Source organism: Vidua chalybeata, chromosome 17 (genome assembly GCF_026979565.1).
Source record: "Vidua chalybeata isolate OUT-0048 chromosome 17, bVidCha1 merged haplotype, whole genome shotgun sequence".
Classification (NCBI taxonomy): Eukaryota; Metazoa; Chordata; class Aves; order Passeriformes; family Viduidae; genus Vidua; species Vidua chalybeata.
Window position 1 is genome coordinate 3,135,972 of NC_071546.1, and position 14,810 is coordinate 3,150,781.

At 38.7% G+C, this 14,810-nt stretch overlaps 1 protein-coding gene across 5 annotated transcripts in view; it reads right to left on the reverse strand.

The window, feature by feature from the left end:
* ITCH (itchy E3 ubiquitin protein ligase) overlaps nt 1-14,810 on the reverse strand; it is a 96,940-nt gene that overhangs the window by 48,023 nt on the left and 34,107 nt on the right. The gene's annotated exons all lie outside the window — the stretch shown is intronic.

Sequence of the window (14,810 nt, forward strand, 5' to 3'; positions counted from 1 at the left end):
CTGTGCTGTAACTTTAGGGCTGTCGTTCCTCAGAGAATAAGACAGACTGAAGCAATGTAATCAACAGCATGTATTTCCATATCAGGCAATAAAACATTTTGTATTTCACTTTAAAAAAAACACAACTGTTACATTTTGAGGTTTCTATAAAGAAAGTACATAGAAAGTATAAATAGTATTTTTTCAGTGGTAACCTTGAAGAGACTTTTCTCCAGGGAAAAGCACACAGTGTGGCCAGACACTTCCAAGTAGTGACTGTTAAACTGCTCTGACACTAACCTGACCAGGTATCTAAGAACATTTAGTGCTTTCTATAAAGTGCAGCTGCTTGATAAACACAATATCCTACACCACACAACCTCAGTTATGGCTCACCCAAGTAACATCCCACCCTGACTGCAGAAATACATCTGTTTTGTAATTCAGAGATCAGATTGCCCAACTCAACTCACATTTTATCAGAAAGGACCAGTCTGAGCCCAAAGAAGCACTCAAGAGAAATACCACGAGGTAGTTAAAAAAACAGTTACCCAAAACAATAATGTTTTGTTCCATCTGCCCTGTAAAAGCTTATTTAGCCCTACAGCCATGTTTAGCTTCAGCTGGCTCAGAGGCAGAGAGGCTCCTACAAAGCAAAAATCCCAAGCTTGAGCATCTCAGTCAAATATTCATGGTGCTGTTCAAAACAGGTTATTTTAGACCTTACCATGACAGCATGCAAAGGACTCTTCTGAAGAACTTTGGGTAAAGTCCCTTCCTGACTGTTGCTATGGGAAGGGGAAGGAAAGAATTTATCTGGAGGCCTCTGCTTATCACTGCTTCAGCTGCATGACACAGTAGTGAGAAGAGATAGCCACATAAATCCACAAGCTATAAGCTACTTATTCATGTTATCAAATTAATTCTTGATTAGGGCAATGAAATAATCTTAATGTGATCATTCAAAAGAAAAACATTAAGTCAAAATTTTACATTATTTCCCCTCCTTTAGGCAATTTTCTTAGTTATAATCTATTAACTGATGAATGCCTCTAAGAGGTATTTCAACAGTTTTCCTGCAATGCAAAAAGTCAGTAGAAGCAGTACAGAAAAACACAAACTAACAGTTATGTATTTAAAACAAAGGCATTGATGGATTAAAACCATGAAACATGCAACACATGAACAAAACGTGAGAAGATTAAAAGACACCAGAAAAAATCCAAAAATTTTGATTGTTGTGAAGCATCCAGAAAATGATGGACAAGGAGACAAAATACACAGAATAGGCACTGACTTTGAAGTCAGGGTACCTAATCTTGTGAAAATTTGCACTGAGAATGAGAAAAGTATGCTTGGTTTAACTCTTGGAGATTTCTGAAAACACTCTAAACAAGTGCCAAGCTACATTTATATCTTTACCTCTCAGACCCTTTCCATGTATTTCTGCTCTTCCCTATGTTGTGCACTTAAGCAAAACATGATCTAAGAATGATCTGAAAATAACATAAATGAAAATGGGTTACTAAAAGAGTATACGAGGATATCTTAAAACAAGAACACATTTCTAGGAATTGCTTTTAATTTCTTCCTTTTATTTTTTTTTAATAGAAACAAACAATAATTTGGGCTGGAAAGGGCCTCTGGGGGTCATTCTGTCCAACATTCTCCAAAACAAACATCAGAACCCAAGCTGTTCAATTGTCTTGTAGAAATGTTCACTACACTCAACTAGGAGCAAAATACAAGTTATAATAAAGACATCTTAATAGATATTCATATCATATTTTCAGATACAATGACAACAAAGTGAGTGGCTCTGAGGCTTTACACAAACACATGCTATTTTACTAGGGCAGAAATGTGTATAATGCCTTCCATCCTTAACATGCCAGCCTTTCACATCTCCCTGCCACACTGCTGCTGAAACCTACCAAGGAAACTAAAACATATTAAATATGAAATTACAAAAATATGCATTCCTTAGAAATTTTATTCCTCTTGATATTGGCAAGAGTATGGTAAGAGATTTCTCACAGTCAAGATTGCTAACTTCTGTCAAAACTTTGGACCACAAATCAAACAGCTTCACTAAAACCACAGGAAAAATCTAACAGTTAAAACAAACAAACCAAACATTGTATATGACAAGATTTATTTTGTTACATGATTTAATTCTTCAAAGTGCAATAATTTTTTCTCTGTATGCTTGTACATTAATTTCAGATGGCTTTCAACTGAAAGACTGAGAACAGTTTCCAAGCTAACTCCTTTGGAAGGATTCACCTGCTCAGTTTTTCAGCTACTCCTTTAACACCTTAGGATGTGTATTTCCCCACACCTTTTATTAGTAACAATCCATATAAATGCTTCACTTATTCTCAATTTAGGTGGGGTTTTTTGGTTTGTTTCTTCTTAAAGACTTTCACTGCTGCTGCATTTTCAAAACTTGTTCATATAGTACACATTCAGAAAAAAACTAAAATAAAACTTGCATTTAAGAATAAGACTACTTCAGCCTACACCAGCTAATTGCATTGTCACTTGGCTTCTAAGCTTCACTTCAGGAATTACTTGCCAAAACAGATTCTGATTTTCTTACAGACCAATTTGCACCTCTTGTACTTTAATCTTCCTAAAAACTCTGTGCCCACATCTTTCAGAATTACTGTAGTCAGCCTGTCTCTCCCTGCTGTAAAACTGTCTCTGTTTTGCTGCAGCCCCTTTCACAACAGCACAGCCCTTTCCAGTAATGGTCTCTGAACTACCCCATGAGGATTTGCTGTGCCCACACCCACAAGCAGTGTAGTACAACAGGAATGGGACCAAGCAGGAAGGTCTGCAGACCTGAAACCCACATGGGATATATTCTTGGAGTTTTAGTTTGGACCAGCTCCACTGGGATCCCACAGTCCAACACGAGCAAGACCACAGCTTCCAGTTTAGTTTCATCCAAAAGCAACTCAGCTTCCTTGATCCAAGCTGATTTCACAAGTCAAATCAAGTGCAGTCTGTGAGAACATTCAGTGGATTAATTTCCAAAGTGCACTCCTTGTCCAAATTAAAACAATTAAACCACTAATGAAGATTGTTTCTTTTCCTGTTCTCTCTACTATGCATTCTAGCCATGAGGAAAACCTCCACAGGTCTCTCACATTCACTGACTCAAGTTCACTCTTTTTGCATTACTTCTGTTCTCCTTCTTTAATTCCCTGCACATGGACAAGAGTATGTTCATGTGTGACCTTGCTGGGCCCACTTTGTTTCTAGACTGCCAACTTTCATTCCATTCTGACAGTTTCAGAGGAGATTCTTTTTCAGAATATTTTCCTTTATAAAATTATAAAAAGGAAATCCCAAAGTTTCTCACTCTCCATCAGTGGGACAGTGGGTGTGCTTTTTCCCTTCTGTGCAACATCAAGGCTAGAAAATTGCTTCTACAAAACTATTAGGAAGTTTAAACTACTGTGCTCTGGTCTAAGAAAAAATAGAGTATTTTTAGCCAAATAGATTAAGATTACAATTAGAGTATATGTCTATTTAATATGAATGATGAATGCTGTAGGTAAAAAGAAAAGGTCTGTCATAAAGCACAACATATCTGTGTCATCAAACAGGGTAACAGATTGTCTCCCTGAGGCCTAAGTGATGAGCCAGACCACAGAAGTGCTTGTTTCAAGTGGAAGGAGGAGCAGTCACTGAGTACCACTATCTGTGTAAGGACAAATGTTTTTTTATCACAAGGAGTATAAATTTCCAGAAGTATTAAGCATCTAGAAAGATGCTGAAAAACTGATGTTTCTTTTCCTGTTTGTTCTATGCATTAGAGAAAATCAGTGAAGCCCACTCTGTGCCACAGTGAAGTGAAAAGTCCAACTCCTGTGAGTGACTATCCACACTCCTGGTACTGAAAAAAACAAATGACACTCCTTTCTTTGAAAGAGCAAGAAGGACGATCCAAGAAACTACAGACTGATCAGTGGCATCTCAACCCCAGGGAGCTCGGGGAGCAAATTCTTGTAGGAGCCATTTCCAAACATAATGTGGACAAGAAAGTGATTTGTATTAGTCAGCATGGCTATATAAAGGGGAAATAATGTCTGACAGACCTGACAGCTTTCCTTGAGAAGATGACTTGGTAGCTAGGACAACACCATGACCTACAACATCCTCACACAAGGGGATGAAGCAGTGGCCAGGCAGGACTAGGGGGTAGACTGCAAGCCTGGACGAAGGGCAAGGTTCCTGGGGCTGGGATCAGAAGTGCACTGCCCAGTTAGAACCCAGGCATTAGTGCTGTAGCCCAGGGGTACAGACTTGAGCAGCACTGTTCAAGTTCCCCTTTTATGACCTGGACCCAGCTCACCCTCAGCAAATATGCTGATGGAACAAAAATTCCACAAGGGGAAGCGCAAAGTTCTGTACGTGGGGAGGGATAAACCCATGCACCAGTAAAGGCTAGGGGGCAGCTGGACAGAAAACAACTCTGCAGAAGACACTAGTGCTGTTGTACATGAACTAACAACTCTGCAGAAGACACTAGTGCTGCTGTACATGAACTAGCAATGCTTCCTCGCAGTAACAACAAATAAAAGGGTTGCCAGCATCCTGGATTAGGAAAAAGCATCACTAGCAGCATGAGAAAGGTGATCCTTCTCTTTCATTCTAATTCTGGAATTAGGTTCCCCACTCTTTAGGCTCCCCAAATCAAGAGTGACATAGATGGACTGATGTGACACCAGCAAAGGGCTACAGAGACAATAAAGTGATTGGAAAGAGGCTGAGAAAGTTGAGATTGTTAAGTCTAGAAAAGAGAATGACCAGGAGGATCTCATCAGTGTGCATAAATACTTGAAGGGTTAAAAGGCTGAAGGCAGACTCTCCCTAGCAGTACTCAGGAATGGGACAATAGCCAGCAGGCACAAATTAAAATACAGGAAATTCAACTTGAAAACAGGGGATGGAGTTATTTATTTTTCTGTGGGGTGGCTGAAGAGCAGAGAACTTGTCAAGAGAGGTTAAATGACCATTCTCAGAGCCATTCCAAACCTGACTGAACACATTACTGACCACTCTAACTAGCCTAGCTCTAAGAAGATGAATTTGGATCAGACCATGTCCAGAAATCTCCTCCAACTTCAGGTATTCTGTGATTCTTTGAGTTCCCTAAAACAACCTCAGTAATTCCTGTTGTACCTGTCCTGTTCTTCTTGTTCTTTTTGAGTCTCTGTCCTGTAGCAGATTCCTCCTCTAAAGAGACATCTATCAATCTGGTCATATAGGCTATTTTTTTTCCAAACTAAGGATCCCTTTCAGTGCTCAGTTATTAATATAGCTTAAGTTTTACTAGTTTCAATAGAAAGGCACAGATTGCCTAAATCAGCATTGCACTTTCTTCAGGTTCAGTAATGTTTATCAAGATTTTAATTTCTACAGCTTTTCCTACGTCTTCAATGCACAAGTCTGCACCAGGTATTTCTTCTCACTTTTAACAACTACTTCCATTTCCCTTATTGCTGCTGTGTATTATAATGAACACAGCAATACAGCTTGAATAAATTTCCTACATGTCCAGCACGACAAAGACCCAAGTGTTAGCCAGCTCCAATTAATGACAATCAGGTTACATGAAACGGAAAAACATGCAGAAGTCAACTGGTTCAACTGTCCCAACATAAAGCTGTTACTGTACACTTCATATGCACACGAATTCCCTGGTTTATTTTCATTTTCTTTTGGCCTAATAAGAAATCTCTTAAAAAATGCACATATCACTGCCTTGGTACCTGTGGTATCCCATCATTATAAAAACAACATCAGAGATGAGAAAGTCATTGAATATCATGGGTGATACTCTGTTTATTCAAAAAGATACCATAATTTGTTGATGCTTCCATATATTTCCTTCATATTAACATATATGGCTATTATTTACCCAAGCAAATCTGGACAGTTACCTGCATGCTGCTCCATATCTCTCCCATGCTTCTTTAAAGCCACTGTCCTGGTACTTTCAATCAATCAAACTAATTACTCTCTTTTACCTAAAAAATATCCCATCTGGGACAAAATTAGTCTGGAGAGTCACTTAAAGGATCCTCTAACAGTTTCTAAAAGCTTCTCCTAAGTGTCTTTATAAATTAGTCCAAACCTCAGTGGGAAAGACTGGCACTGAAGTTTCACTTAGGATTCTAAAACTAAACAATAATGATGCTGTCAAAAATCTTCACAATGTCTACACAGGTTATTTGATTTTGGAGGTATAATATAGATGCACAGCATAACATAGCTGCCTTTCCCATCAATGTGCTCTTCTACCACTTTAGCCTGATGATTTTCACATATCCACTGACTATCCCTCATTTCCCATTTACCGTCCCTAGCACAGACATACCCACAGAGCATCACAGCTCACACTACTGCTTTAAGTTATTTTCCAATTAAAAAGGTGGAAATAGTCAACCTTCATGAGCAAATTTCAGAAACTGCAGAACTTATTTTGATGCTTATTGGAAGAGATAAAAGACTGGTATCACTGGATATGTTAAGAGAACCACCTGAACTTCAACTAATTTGACACATTATTTTGTGACTTGTCATTGGACAAAAATCCATGGTGTTTGTATTACAGCTATTTTTAGAAGTACTACAAAGGCATTACTTTCAAAGTGTGTTCTGCCAATTGATGGGGGCGATTTAAAGGACACCAATGGAAAGAATGGTCTTATTTGACCATTAATATTAAGGCAACACACAAGTAAAATAGTACATTCAATAAAATTACATGCTTGCCTTTAGCAACAATCAAAAAGAAGCAAGGTAATGCACCTAATAATTGCTATATGAGAGAAAAGATAGTGACTGAGAAAGATACATCACCAATTGCCTAAATACTCCACCATCATCCAGAGCCCACAGTCACTGGGGAGCCCCGTTTTGCAGTGATGACCTAAAGAACCCTTCCTGGCAATTGGGAAAATCCCACGTGGTGCATTCACCCACAGGTGAGGTCTCCAAACTCCTGGAAAATGGGTCCAGCTTTTACAGGCCCAAGTCAGCAAGTCAAAGTGATCTGATTATATTTTTAGCACAGAAGCTCCAGGATCTGATGGCACACTTCCCGACCAGCAGGGGCCAGAGCTTGGCCAGAGCCCAGGCCTTGGCTGGGAGGGTTTTCCCCTAAAATACCCTACAAATAAACTTCTATTCATGTCAGTTGGGAAAGTTTCTTAAAATGATACATTTCTTGCAGATAACTACATGAGGTTATAGAGAGGTAGCATAAGCATCTGTGTCATTTATTTTTAGCTAAATAATACTGATGGTGTTAGTCACATAATGCCCAGGGTTCATCTTTTAAGTCAACTCTGGCTGAGGCCTGCTGCTCCAGCCTAAGCACATCGAAGTGTCACTAAGAAACTTTTCCTCTGTTGTAAGATAGCACAGTAAAACAAAATATGAGGCCACCACCTTCTGTTTCACCACCTACTTGCAGCTCTGGAACAAGTCCCTCAGACGCAGTTACACATTCAGTTATTAACAGAGGATTTCATAATCTCCGGCCATTAGTTTTACTTCTTATTTACAGCTCAGTGCTTGCTTCACATTACTTCCCCATTCCTTTCTCAGAGCTACATTTCATTATCAATGGTTCATACACACACCTAAACAAACCTGCAAAAAGCTTTTAACTCTGGGGAATTAAAAAAAACCAGAAAGCTTGACCATTCAATTACCCAATTACCTGTAGTCATTACTAAGAATGACAACTTCAGCAGCCATTAACAGTTGCTGTACATGTTTATATGGTTGTAAATTGTACAACTGTAATGTTTTTAAAAGTAGCTTCTGGAAAGACTGTTGTCTACCAGCAAAATGACAACCCTGATCATCTCACCTGGAAGCCTCAAGTGGAGCAGATACAATTTTCGAAAGTGCAATGCTGGTGTCTACATGAACTTTAACATGATTTTTCAGGATGTTCTGTGCAGGACTGTCCAGTACACAATGCACCTTGTTTTAAGTGTCCAACAGCAGCAGTGAAGGTTTAATGAGCACAAAATTACCTCCCTCTGTGGGTACAGCAATGAAGAGAGCCCCAGATACACCTCCACTCCTTTGCTCCCAAGAACATAGATAACAAGACCAGTGGAGCTTTCAGGAGATACTGCCTATAAAAACTTGCTAAACAGATCATCAGTGTAGGTACCTAAGCAATAAACGAAATTGAAACAGACTGCACAGCTCTGCAATTCATCCTGGCAAGGCTCATCAAAGAAATGATGAATCATTCCCTACTACCAGCAACAACCACATATCTGAAATGTGCTGATGACTTGAAATCTCTTGAAAAAGAAAGCTCTTTGTCGCTTGCTGCTTGTACCTGTTTCAGCAAAGTAGATGCTGTAAGACAGTTCCTGTTGATTGACTCAGCTGTGGGAACAAGAACTGCTGTAGGTAACACACTGAAATTCTGACAGGTAAGGTATGACTACACATGCACTGCCCCCTAAGAAAAATAAGCTGCTTCTCTGAGTACTCTTAAACAGTAGAATCAAAGAAAGTAGAAGTGCAAAGCCAGTTTCTTGGAACAAAATTAAGCAATATTGCTGTGTGCAAAATTCAGTGTCAGCTGAAAATAAACGTTGCATTTTTCCAAGCTAAATTATTTAATACTAAAGTAAATCCAAAAGATGCAATGAAAATTACAATTTCAGGGAGGGGAGAAAGTATTGAGATTATTTAAGTCAGCCCTGAGGTATCTGAAAGTCTGCTATGGGTCATTGTCTTTTCCAAAATTGCAAGCTGCCACAAGCAAAACCTTTCGTTCCAGAGGAGTCGTCTTCATGCTCTCTAATTCCAACGGAAGTCCATTACCTGCTTCCTAGGAATTTTTTACAAGTGACCAAATGGCAACATCAAACAGCCATGGGTGGACAACAAAGCCATCTCAACCCTGCAAAAACTGTCTGCTTGCTACATTCCAGCTCATGCCTCTCTGTAAAGTAAAACAGAAACTATAGGAGAAAGGTGGCCTAGAACTGTATCACTATTCCAATATTCTCAACACTTCCATTAAACTTGGGTTTTCTGAGGCTGCCCTAAGACTCCTTTGACCTTTATGAAAAGATAAAGCAGATGTCAGAAATCTTAATTCTTCCAACTAAAGTAATAAGTAAATTCCTTAAACAAAAGTTTCAGTCTTTACATCCTAGATCTTCTGTGTGAAAAACTGACAATTGCACATTAAATAAAAACAAAAGAACAAGATCATCTTCTAACAACAAACACTGACGGTATCCTTCAATTTCAAGGGACTTGCCTTACTGCTGGGATACAACTGGAAGCCCACAGGTTGGTGAAGAAGTGCAGGACTGGCTCCTAAACCAAAACTTGTAAATGAACCAGAGGTAACTGCACCACCCACACGCATCAGCAGTGGAGCTGCTGCAGCTATCGGGCAGTGCAGATCAGGAATTATCCTCCCTGCAGCTGGATACTGCCCAAGGAGTGGGCCCCCCTTCTCACAGTCCTGTCTCACAGTCCTTCCCCATCTTTGTGTCAATTCTAGTCATAAACTGACATTCACTGATCTGTTTAATCCAGGAAATCTTCAGGGAAAAAAGCCTAGGGTGCCTGATAACTGTGAAACAGTGTATTTTTTAAAAACAGAACAGGCATACTTTGCACACCCAGACAAAATATTCCATGCAAGGAGAGTCATTTATTGTGAACACACTATGCCATATATCCACCCTTCATGGCCTCCCTGGCCATACATCATGTGGTACATCAAAATGGAACGCACATACTGGAGCAAAAGAACAGGCCCATAGGGTTATAATGACCACCTTAATGAGCAAAACATTCTTACAGATACAAACCTTGAATCTGAACCATGTGAGGAGATCTGACAATTTTCTTCTAAATTCTGTTCAGACACTTTATCTAGTTTGCATTACTGTGTGTGAGATTAGAAGTCATGAAGGCAGAAATATAGAATTTGAAGTATAGAGTTTACTCTTTTTAAAACAGGAAGTGAAATTCCAAAAAAGCAAAGAAATCCCAGCTGTGACACAGACTCTCTTAGAATAAATCTCATCCCTATTATTACTGTCTATAAGTCCCCTCCTCTCCCACCTCCCACATCAGCCACCCGTATTAACTATGAATTTCATTTCGTTGGTGTCTTCTCCACTCAAACACAGTGCACTGGGCAGCTTCCAGCCTTGAAATGAACAGGCATTAGTCTCAAAATATTTTCACCTCTAATATCCCCCTCAGGATGGTATTATTTTGTTCACATCACAGATGTGAAAGCAAGATGTTGGTTAAATGTTATTTTTTTCTTTAGTAACTGAAACTCTCACTAGTGCCTTAAATCTTGTAGTTCAGAGAGCCTCACGATGAGTGGAAAGGAAGGTAAAGCAGAAAAAAGTCATGATACGCCACACCTCACAGGGCTATGTTTAAAACCTTTAAATCATGGAGAATATCAAATAAACCACCAGCAATGTCAACAGGTCTCCACACAGAGCAAATCCACCTGCCCAAACCAGATTTCAGAACAGGAGTTAAACACCCCGATTCAATGGGTGCACAGAAGAACAATGAGAACACCACTGCCTCACGACAGCTTTTTCATTGACCTGAACTCAATTTGTTTCAGGCAAATGTTTAATAAATGCAGAGTTGCTCTGGAAATTGTTCTTTTTAATATTCACAAAATGCCTTATTGGTATAAAGCAAAAAAAAGATATTCTAAAATCTTACTGGTAAACTCAATTTAACATGCACAAAGTGGAACGTGCCAATTACATGCAGGATTACTGCCCGTGGTTCCTAAGTTTTCCTCTGTATCTTTAGGTGATGAGCACTCAAATGGAATTAGAAATGTTACACGTGGTGAGTATCCACCTGAAAACACAGGTGAGGGCTGTTTACTTCGGGTAGCTATGGAAACTTCTTTCAGGTAGAGTGAGGTTATCAAAATGTGTTCCTTCAGCATTTCCCTCCTCTTTCCCATTACCATTATACACATTCCCCTTCAAACAGCTGGAATAAGAAACTGCTCTGAAGGCATCACATACACTGGGTCAACCACAGTCATTTAAGGACCAAAGCAGCTTTGTGATCTTTGAACTGGTGACTTTAATGCTCCTTCCAACCCAAACCATGCTGTGATCCTGATACAAAAAGCAAGTCAGTGTCATAAGTCTCACTTTTTGTCTTCTAAGCTCACAAATTCTCTTTTCTCTCATTTCTTTATAAAGTGACCTTCACATACAGGATCGCCTAAGAAGTTTTAATCTGAATAGACAGGAAAGGGTGTTGAGGTAAAATCTGGTGAAAATATGCAGCTCACCACTTTCACAGAAGTTAGCAAGCCTGGTTAAAGATTAGACCAAATACATTACCATTTTATGAACATTTTTATTTTTTGGTCAACACATTTCTTATCTAGTCTCTGAAATTATATACTTACAGAAATAGGAAATACACATGTACATATACAAGGCACATACACCTGTAGATATAAGCCTTATTAAGAGAAATTAATCAGAGCAATCCACAGATCACTTAATTCACGCTCTGATAAGCCAAAGTAAAAAAACTTTAAAGATGAGGAATCCTTATACAGAACAAACTTGTTCCATCTATCTGCTCTGCAAATAAATGAAAAGAGCAGCACTGACAGAGCAAAAACCTCAGGGTGTCAGAAAAGTAGGAGTGTTCAGAGCAACAAGTCTTAATACATTCAAGTGTTTATGAAGCCAGCAGTGAATAAAATAAAAATCTGGATATCTGAGCATTCTAACTGTTAAGCAAGACTAGTGATTATTAATACATAATTAAACATTAGCTAGCTCTGGGGACTGGGGAGGCACTAAGCATGGATACTGACCAAAAGCATGTTAAAAATTAACACATCCCACTCTCCTGTGTCTCAGTCCATCTCTTCAGCTTGCTCAGCATTGAGCTTTCCTTCACTTTTTCCACTGAATGAGGCAAAGCTAAAAAGGGCAGTAAGTTATGAATGACATGCCCAGGCAAAAGTTCCATACTAATCACATGAAACTGAAGGGATCAAAGAGTCTATTTTATTTTTCTGAAAATTAGCATGCTTCCAGTCACAAATTTTATATTCCTGATGGATATTTAGCTGCAAATAGCTATTTATTTGATGAATTAATGAATAAATCAGAAGCATACTGCAGACCTGTCTTACCATGTCTTTTTCTGTTTCAAGATCACCTTAATCTTTTACCTGATCTTCCTTTCCTTAGTAATAAACTTCAAAAAGATTACTAGGTATCCAGCTAATACTTAGAAAGAAAAAAATATGTGCAAAGGCTACCATTGAAAGAAAAATAGACCTATAAAAATAGAAAACTGAGAACATGAAGATTTTATACAGGCTGATAGCAACACACTCCTCTTGAAAGCTCCAGCTTCTGTATCATGGGCTACCAAATCCAGAACCTGAGACCTGCACATTTCAGGTAAAGGTAAGTCGCCTAACTTTCACTTCCTGATTAGAAACAAAGTTCCACACAATCAAATTAGAACAATCCACCTGAAGAGACTAGGCCTTTTCTTGCTGAGCAACAACATTTGAGCCTGAGCTCCAGCTTCAGAACCAGTGATGTAAATGCAAACATGACAGGAGTTCTGTGCCTGACTGAAACAATAGGCCTCTCCCAGCAGCAGAGTTGAGAATAGCTCAGGCAGGTGGGTGGAAGGCAGGAATTATCGGTTCCTAAACAGGAGGACTAAAATAAAACTTTTTTTTTTTTTTAAAAAAGTAACAGCAACATACTGCCAAGTTTGAAAAACTATTTGAATAACCAGCACAACAAGATGTGGTATCATGTTTCCTCAGAGGGAAGAAAAAAACCTGCTGTGCTTTGGTATAGTAAAAGCAGAAATTCCAGGCATAACTTGAGAACTGGTCATATGAAACAGGGCCTTGGCTTCTTCAAAACACAGTTTGCTGCAATACTTTCATTTATATTATGTGTACTTTGCAATTCTTATGAAGAAAAATATCAATCCTTCAGCTCCAGCAACTCTGCACTACAGTAAAGCCTGAGGGTCAGGCACTTAGAAAATTGACCAAGTCTCTATTGCTTTAGTCTTCTGAGAGAAGACTCTCACCAACATGTGCACACAGAATTAGCTCAGCTAACAGTCCAACCAAGCCCAAGAAGGACTGCCTACAGTCTTTAAAAATACTCAAGTTATGAGACAGTAAAACTAAATATCTAGAATACTCCCAAGCTAGACTATAATCATGGCTTGTCTACTTCCTCTTCTGAGGCAAGCACTGACTTCAAAATGCTTCTGCAGCTGGGCAAAGTACAGTTACAGTAAGGAGCTGTGGCCAACACTCCTCTGGTTATGCACACACCTTCACTTTCCTCACTTGTGAGGGCACAAAGAAGTTCCTGCAATTACATGTAAGTACAGCAGAATGACAAAAACTAGAACATTACATGAACATAACTGGACACCCAAACAGAAAAGCTTAAAAATAAACTCCCAGAAGCTTCATCGTTACCATGTGCAAGAGACTTTTTCTTTTACTCTCACCCTGCAGACTCTTTTCCTTGCTTTTAAGAAGAAATCAAATTGGTTTTACTGCTTGAAAAGTACTTCACTATGGCTGAATACATTTATCACTTTGTTTGAACAGCTTAAACTCACAAAAGATGTTTATTTAGATGCTATCATTGACTGATACTGATAATGCTGCTGACAAGCATCTTATCTCTTTCACATGTTGTAAAATAGAAGAAAATTTCTTTGTAAATCTCTCATGAAACATTTTTCAAGCAGTCTATGACAAGCTCTTTTTAAAAAATTATAAATTTAATCTCCTCAAGACAAACACCATGCTACTTTACTGCCTTTCTTCCTATTACCTTATGCTGCAGTTTTCCCCAAACCATTTTGAAACTTAAAAACAAAGGAATAAGGTAACTCATGTTTAAGGTCTGTGTCACAACAGAAGAAACATAATTTTAAGGGAGAGAAAATTGAGGGAAGAAAAAGAGGTGATGCTGCTTAACTAATAAATTCATATAAATAATCTTCTCTCAATCTCTCTTAAGCCCCAAAATAACTTTAATCTGTAAGAAGCTTTCAAAGTTACCACTCAGAAGTCTCAGTTATTTTCCACTCCAAAATTATCTTTCACATCTACCGTTGTTGTTTTAAAGACAAGAAAACCCACTCTGGGTCTGAATGCTACATATTATTCCAAAGATCATTTGGAGGTGAATGCATTCAGTGCAGTGATTAAATGCCAGCTAAATCACAACTAAGAATGCACACTAGACACAGTCCAGATTTAAACAGCTGTAGTGAGTAGCAAGGTAATTGTAATGAAATTACAACTACTTTGGACTTTCACTTCAAGAAGACAGGAAAGAATTTACTGGTTTTTCAAACAATACATTTTTAAGCATTAAAATCCTCAGAAGCAAAGACAGCCTATGATTTGTGTTTGATTCTTAAACGCCTGTGCTTTTTCTCAGGTAAATACAAGCATATTGCTGAATCTGTCACTCCCTCAGCACAGAATGCCTTCTTTCAAATACCCGTCCAGATTTCTCTCCACTTCTCTTTGAAAAGGTTGACAGGTAGGGTAGCAGAGACCAAGCAAAACAATGAGAAACTCACGACAATAAGCAGCAATATATTGGGAAAAGACAGTCTAAAATACCCTGGTTTCTGACTTCTTCAATTCTAACTAAGCTATAAAGGTAAGTTTTGCCGGGGATATTTCCTGACGCATCAAGGGTAAAGGCTGCCACAACACAGGTATC